Here is a 7,644-nt window from a genome sequence, read left to right as displayed (position 1 = left end):
GCAAAGATTTTTATTTTTCAACTTCTCATGACCCATATTAAATGTTGGAAAGCTAATATGTTCACACACATCTATCTTTTGTTCTTTCAAAGTTCTAGGTGGCGTTTAACAAATTTTATTTTCTTTCTAATGTGCAAGCATTCTAAAAAATATTTATTGATTTGTGTTATGTGTGTCATGTGCAGGACTGTCTGTCCTCTCCTTCCACCATGTGACTCCCCTGGATGAAACTCAAGTTGGGCTTGGCAGCCAGAGACCCACCTCTGTGTTCTCCAAGATTTCCAAAAGGGGCTACAGAGCCCATATTTCCCATGGTGTGTTGGAGGGAGGCTGTTCTGTCTTTCTTTCCTTACCAATATTTAACTCTTTTCTGATAATTCACCACATGTGATATTCATTTTATCTTTAACTAACAAGGTAACCTCTTTCCCCAAGGAAATTCTCTCAGTTCTTAATTTATTTACATATAGTTACCACATTAGAAATTTTAAAATAAAGCAATTTTGAATGACAACAATTTACATTTGTGTGGATTTCTTCCCAAAATGGTGTTTCAAATATTTCATAGAATACATTGAAAGTTGTTTCCTTGGACATTTCCTTGAGTGTTTCCTAGTCAATCTTAATTAATTTCAGACACAAGTAGGATGGGACAAACTTTCATTTAAAGAAATTTTATTCACACAAAAGTAGATTATGCAACAGATGGTAGAAAAGAACCCAATATGAAGAACTAAAATATCACAAATAGAAAGACTACTTGTTTTCTTTTTTTCTGTTTCAAACATTTTATTGCAAGACCTTTTAACTAATTATAAGTTTGAAATATAACTTGGTAATTTCAGTTGGGCAGCGAGCTGTTGCAAATTGCTTATTCAAATATTATCAGACAACTCTGGATACAGAGCAAGGATCAGAAATACCTCACTGGCCAATAGGGCTAAGCCACTAAATGGACCTTGATCATTTCTTAGGAAAGGTACACTGTAATTTCAATAACACCCATGCAGAAAGAGTTCTGCATTTAAGTTAACTCTCTCTGGCTATCACAATTGAGATAGACACATTCACATAACTGGCTGAGCTTGAGCCTTCTTTGAAAGCAGCTTTAGATCTTCAATGCACTTGGCCATGGTCTCCTTTTACTGTTGTATGGTAATGCTCTGCACCACATGCTTCTCTACCCAGTCTATCATGTGCTCTTCCTCCTTGCAACACATCACACCCTGTTCCAAAATATGGTAGTCCAGGCGATTCTTTACCTAGTTATATGCTCTATGTAGCTGTTCCTGGAAAGTGACCTCCAAGGCCAGGGCAATGCTATTCCTCTGAACATTGAAGAGGTAGTGGTGCTTCTGACCCAGTGCCTGCTGTGCCTCCTCCAGGTCGATTGCGTCTTGGATGCACAACTGCTTTACTTCTAGTTGAGCAGTTTTGTCCTCATTAAGTTTGTCAATAAATTCTCCAATAAAGGTGCCATATTTCTTAATCACACAGACAGTCAACCCTACTACTGCTATGGTAGAGAAGGTCTCTGGGGTAACCACATATATTTCTTTGGATAGAAAATACAAGTAAGCCCAGTTCCAAGCACGTAGGGTCCTGTTACAGCAGTCTTAGGGTAAAGGAACTGGAAAACTTCCTCAGAAATCAGCACAAGGTGTACTTTTCCTCCATATTCAGGAAGAGGTGCTAGAGGGGCAAGGCAATGCTGTCCTGTATGAAAGACTCTTCTTGCCTGTAATACCCCTGGACTTAGGACAGCCTTGTTCTTCAGACATGGGGCCCACTATGGAGGCGGCATAAAGTACTACCCCGGACAGCATTTGTCTCTGAAGATCTGGACAGTGGTCTCTGTGTCCCCGTGACCCTGACTGAAGACTGTTAGGGACAGGAACAATATGGCTGCTCATATATCTCCGATTACTTATTTAATAATAACTTGCTTTGGTTTCAGAATGAGCTTGCACTTCTAAATTTGATCACTGGGGAAAAGGAACAAGTGAAATCAAGACCTCCTGTGTTCTGAAGTCAGACTCTGACTGTGCTTCTGCTAGTGCCTAAGGAGGCCACTTGTACAATTTAGTTAACATCCTTGTCCTGGAATCTCTCATGTGTAGAATGGGTTATCATAACTGCACCTACTTTCATGGAAGATTGTTGTGTTTAAACAGTGTTTGTGGACAACAACTGTTGTGCCAGTCAGCCCAAACCCAGTCCTCCTTGTTTATTTTAAGATGGCTATTGCTGTGTCATCTGTGGCTCCTTCTGAGTAAGGAGACTGAACTTCATTAATTGAACTGCTTCCTAGTGTCTGCAAGGCTCCCTGTGAACTATGGGGAAATGTGGGAGGTTTGGCCATAACATCATTAGGAGACAATGAACTTGTGCTATCTAAATCCTTAGTGTTGAGCACAGCCTTGTACCTGAGTGCAGGGCAGCAGGTGTGTCTGCCGTTAATTCAGCATATAGCCAAAGACTCAAGCACATTATGATAACCAGATGTCATGGCCACAAGTAGCAGGGGAGAGTTCCAGAAGGAGACAGAAATGTAACACTCTTTATTTGTAGCTTATTCATTCATTTATCTAACACTTGTTGGAAACTTCAGTGTTCTAAGCAATGTAGATGCCTAGATATACAACTCAACAAAAAAGGGCAGAATTACTTGCTGTGGGAGCTAAGGATGTGTAAAAATAGGTGTGCAAAAAGAGAGAGGTGGTGGTGGGGCGGTGAGGGAGAGGAGAAAACCTCAAGAGCAAGAGGGAGAGCCTTAGATACAGCCGCAGGGAGTCTCTTTAAATGAGTGTTATTTAAGATAAGAGGGAAGAGAGAGGTACAGCTGACTTCTAGAAGAAAGAGCCTATAAAAGTGGGGGCTGGCACAAGCATGCTGGAGACGAGGGCCCTGGAGGCATGCTAATATTCTGTCACCCCTTGGAATGGATATTTAAAAAAATGACTTGCTCAATATTTATTTCTGTGGGCCAGGGGGAAATTGACTTTTCTATTAAGAAAAATTATATGCAAAACACATTCAGTTAGTAATTCGCCTCAGCTGGGTCAAAGCAGGGGCGACTGTGGAGCTATTCAACAAAATGTTCCCAGTTTTCTTCTCATTCTTCAGCGTGCATGCAATTTCAACTAGAGAACTTTTTGGCAGGTGCATTAAAAATGCACAATTGATAATGAAGCAAATTACTGGCCACTGATAAACACCACTGTGCCATATGTTATTTGGTTTTAAAATCCAGCTTAATGTCAGCTTTCAACATTCATTGTAGGTTTGTTTTGCCAAAACATTAAATGAGAACGTTTGGGGGGACTAGTGGGGGTATTTTTATTGACTTTTGTGGGTGCTGGTTTCCTTTTCAGAAGCAATAAGCAAGTGGAGACTCAAGTTAGCACTCTAGGTGGGCTTGACTCCCAATCCAGTTCTTAAAGGTACTGGGCATGGTGGGAACTGAGTAGGCAAAGCCTAGCTACCAAGTGCCTTGAATAATATATGTGGATTTTTTATTGTAAGAACTCAAGGCCACTGAAGGATGTGAAACAGAGAACCACTAACACAAATCGGTAGAAACATCTTGCTTCAGTGTGGCGAAATCATTGTTGGGATGCTAGATTTTTTTTAGGGGGAATATTCTTGAGAGGTGATAGTAGAGATGCAGGAAATCCAGATAAGAAGCAATAGTTCTTGATTCTTGATACACAGAGCATAATTCGCCGGAAGAGAGCGTCATCAAATGGCAGAGGACACCATTGGGTGAAACTGTAGGCTGATGGCAAAGCCCCAACTCTCACATGGGTTCAAAGTAAGACTCAGTCTGTGTCATAGGCATGCATAGTGAGGTTATAAACCTCCAGGTGGTTCTTACAGGAGCTCTGTGGTGAATCTGGCATGACAGGTGAAGATTGGATGAGATCTAGTATAACCAGGCTCTGAACACTGTGGGCATCTGTGGTGGGAAGCCTCATGCACTGTGGGTGGCGACATTACCTGGGTGGTATCTTAGACTACATAAAAAGCAGGAAATGAGCTGAATTCAGCCTTTGTATGCTTCTGGTTAAAGATGTTGTATGACCAGTGGCCTAGGCTCTCATTGACGTACCTTCCCTGCAGTGATGGACTAGAACCTCAAGCTGTGAGCCCAACAACACTTGTCAGGTCACTTTGCAGTAAGGACAGGGAAGTAGTTAAGACAGACTTCTAGGAGAAAGGCAGGAGGAAGAGGGACGGGTGGAGGAAGCTTCAACTTTTGAGAGGATGTAGATGCTCAAGGAATCTGACTGTCTGAGAACTTCAGGGATCACATTTTTATATCAACAGTTTGAAGAATCTGACAGACTGGAGCATTGCAAGCAGATAATGGTCAAGCATTGTACATTCTCAGTCTATGGTATCCTCCTCACAGAAGCTGGAATTCTTCAGTGGCACCCAGTTTTCACTTCCTCTGATCTAAATGCTTGGGATTCTCTGCTGCCCCCCAACAGGGCTCAACCCAAGGCATGTTCAATGATATCTTTACAATTTGGTACCATATCTTCTCCATTTCAAAGCTGTCAGATGTGTTGCTTTGCCTGTGTGAGGACCCTGTGCTACCTTCTAAATGTCACTCAAAATCTGCTTCCTCAGGACAGTCACTCCACACTCGCACAGCTCCCTCCATTTTCCATTCACCACTCTTGGAATTGCAATTAATCATTATTGCAATTAATCATTATAGAAATGACTTTTACACATCTGTCTCCAAGAACAGATTGCAAACCACTAGCCTAGTTTATTTTCTAACCCAGTGATAAATACAATTGATAGTTTGAATGAGAATGGCTTCCATAGGTTTATATATTTTCATGTTTAGTTCCAGTTGAACTGTTGGGAAGGATTAGGAGCTATGTATGACCTTGTTGGAAGATGTGTGTTACTGGGAGGTGTTCTCTCTCTCTCTCTCTGCCTGTTGCTTGTGGATCAGGATGTAAAGATCTCAGCTACTGCTCCAGATCAATGCCTGTCTGCTTTGTACCATGATGGTCATGGACTAACTTTCTGAACCTGCAAGCAGGCCCTCAGTTAAATGCTTTCTTTTAAAGGGCTGCCATGGACATGGTGTCCTCTTCACAATAGAACAAGAGCTAAGACAATGACCAGAAACAACTTAGAAGGAAAAGGTATATTGCATCTTACAGCTTGCAATCAATCCATCATGAAGGGAAGTCAGGCAGGAACTGAAGGCAGGAAACTGGAGGCATGAACTGAAGCAGAATTGATGGAAAATGCTTCATACAGGCTTGTCCCCCATGGTTTACACAGTCTTCTTCTCCTCCTCCTCCTCTTCATCCTCTCCCTCCTCCTCCTCTTTCCCTCCTCCTCCTTCTTCTTCCCCCTCTTCTTCCTCCTCATCTCCTCTTTCCCCTCTCTCTTTTTTATAAAAAATATGTGTATGAATGTTCCATCTGTGTATATGTCTGTATGCCATATATGTGCCTGGCTCCTGTGAAGGCCAGAAGAGGGTATCGAATACTCTGGAACTGTAGTTACAGATGGTTGTGCTCTGTCATGTGGCTGCTGAGAATAGAACCAATGTCCTCTGGAAGAGTAGCTAGTGCTCCTAAACTGCTGAGCCACCTCTCCAGTCACTCATTTTGCTTTCCCATATACCCCAGAACCATGTGTCCAAGGGTGAGACTGCCCACATAGAGTTCTGGACCCTGTCACATCAAGCATTAATCAAGACATGCCTCACAGACTTCCTACAGGCCAATTGATGGAGTTAGGGTAATTTTCTCAGTTGATGTTTCCTCTGCCCAGATGACTAGCTTGTATTAAGTTGACAGAAACCAAACAGTACAGCCATAAAGGACCCATGTTTGCTTATTGTCTGCCTTTTACCAGGGTACTATATGTCTTGTGCTTGTCTACAATAATCTTCCTTGAAGAAATAGCTGAATCAGTGGGTATTTTCATATACATGGTAGCTATGCTTTTTCCTAAAATGTTGCTTTTCCAGTGACAGTGCTTAGGGCATAGGCATCATGGAAAGAAACATTGGATCTGGGCTTTTCCTTGCAGGCATTATTTTGTATCAGTGCCCAGTGGCCTACTTCACCTGAACCAAATATCTTTCTGTTGTGTAAAGAACAGGCAGGTGGCAAAGACAGATGTACCTAAACCTAAAGTTAGTTACATGCTGAGGAGAAAAATACCCAAAAAACTAGATTTCTTGGTTTAAAGTAATTAAATATCTCAATGGAGATATACCAGAGCCAAAGAAAGTGGTTTGTTATAGTTTGCTAACATGGGTATCTTTGAGATGTTAATTTTTCTTTTGAACCTTTCCCTTATACTGACTCTGTCCCAGACACCAGCAGATAACAACTTCAGCAACTCCTTGGCCAGCTTTGGGCAAGGGCTTCTGGCTTTGGTTTGATTGTTGCATGTGAATAGAATTTGAATAGAGGGCATTAGTGGCCCTATGTAAAGACAAGAGATAGAAGGTCCCCCAAAGGGGTAAAATAGAAGCTTTCTTAGTGTGGGTTCTAAGGACAGGGGAGCCTCATCTATGCCCATAGTCAGCAGATACCCATATGAGGAACCTTGGGTGGTGAAGAGAGGCCTTTGAAGGAGAAAGACTTTGTTCTGCACAGCAGCTGCTTCCAATGTTTGTCATTCACATTTCAAGTGAGACTGTTGCTGTACCTGATGAATTGTCTGTCTCATGTAAAAATGAGAAAGGAATGGGGAAAAGTGTGTAATGTAAAAGTGATAATGGAATATTTAAATAAAATTTAAATGCAATATTACACAGACAATTGACCACAATCCACTGTTTTATTATCTAATTTGAACCATGCCTGGTGGAACAGAGCATTGTAGACTGTAGACATTGTTCTACCTGAACTTTGTGGATTATAAATCATTGTGGTCTCTTTGAATGCATCATCTAACTCTCTAATTGAAAACTTGTACAATGTAGCAATACTAAGCCAATAAGTATTTATATACTCCCATCATGATTTATTGCCCATTCTATCAGAAATAAACCACAAATGCTAACAAACAATCAGAGAAATGGGAAGTGAGTTTTAGAGAAAAATCCCTAAGACTTCTAATTACACTGAATACCACATGTTCTAACTCATTAGCAAAGAGGTAGGATTTCAACTGCTCTCCTGATGATTTGTGTTCTGGAATTCTGGCCAGGGTCACTACTAGGTAGAGAACTAGAGGGCGCTTGAAGCTAGGGATAAATTGAGCTCTAAATGATCTTTACATTAGAATATGGTTTTGTCCCAAACCATGTCTAGTTGAGTTTGATTCTGATTAGAAATTTGTTCTGATAATTTCGTGTTTTATTTGAGCCTCTGTAGCAGAGAGATACCCAATAATTTAAAAGCTTCAGGTTACCTGTCTACCACTGACCCCATGAAGCTTCAGCCTCCCATGTTTAGAGCCTGATTACCATGGGGACTTACTCAGGAAGCCTCTGGCCTCCCAGGGTAGGGCATACAGATCGGGCAGGTATTGCTTCCACAAAAGCCTGTTCCCTTTCCTCAGGGTTTCTGGGGCCCTGGCCTGGCCTGGCCGCTCACTCAGATCCTGATGTGTCCAAGGACTCTGTTCTTGCTTCTTCCAGCTTCTCTTTCC

The 7,644-nt window shown here is 41.6% G+C and overlaps 1 pseudogene; it reads right to left on the bottom strand.

Annotated features, from left to right (window-relative positions):
- Positions 1-1,067: 1,067 nt before the first annotated feature.
- Positions 1,068-1,826, bottom strand: LOC110290569 (annotated as a pseudogene).
- Positions 1,827-7,644: the final 5,818 nt, after the last annotated feature.

Source organism: Mus caroli, chromosome 3, assembly GCF_900094665.2.
Source record: "Mus caroli chromosome 3, CAROLI_EIJ_v1.1, whole genome shotgun sequence".
Taxonomy (NCBI): domain Eukaryota; kingdom Metazoa; phylum Chordata; class Mammalia; order Rodentia; family Muridae; genus Mus; species Mus caroli.
This window is presented reverse-complemented; position numbering and strand designations above follow the sequence as displayed.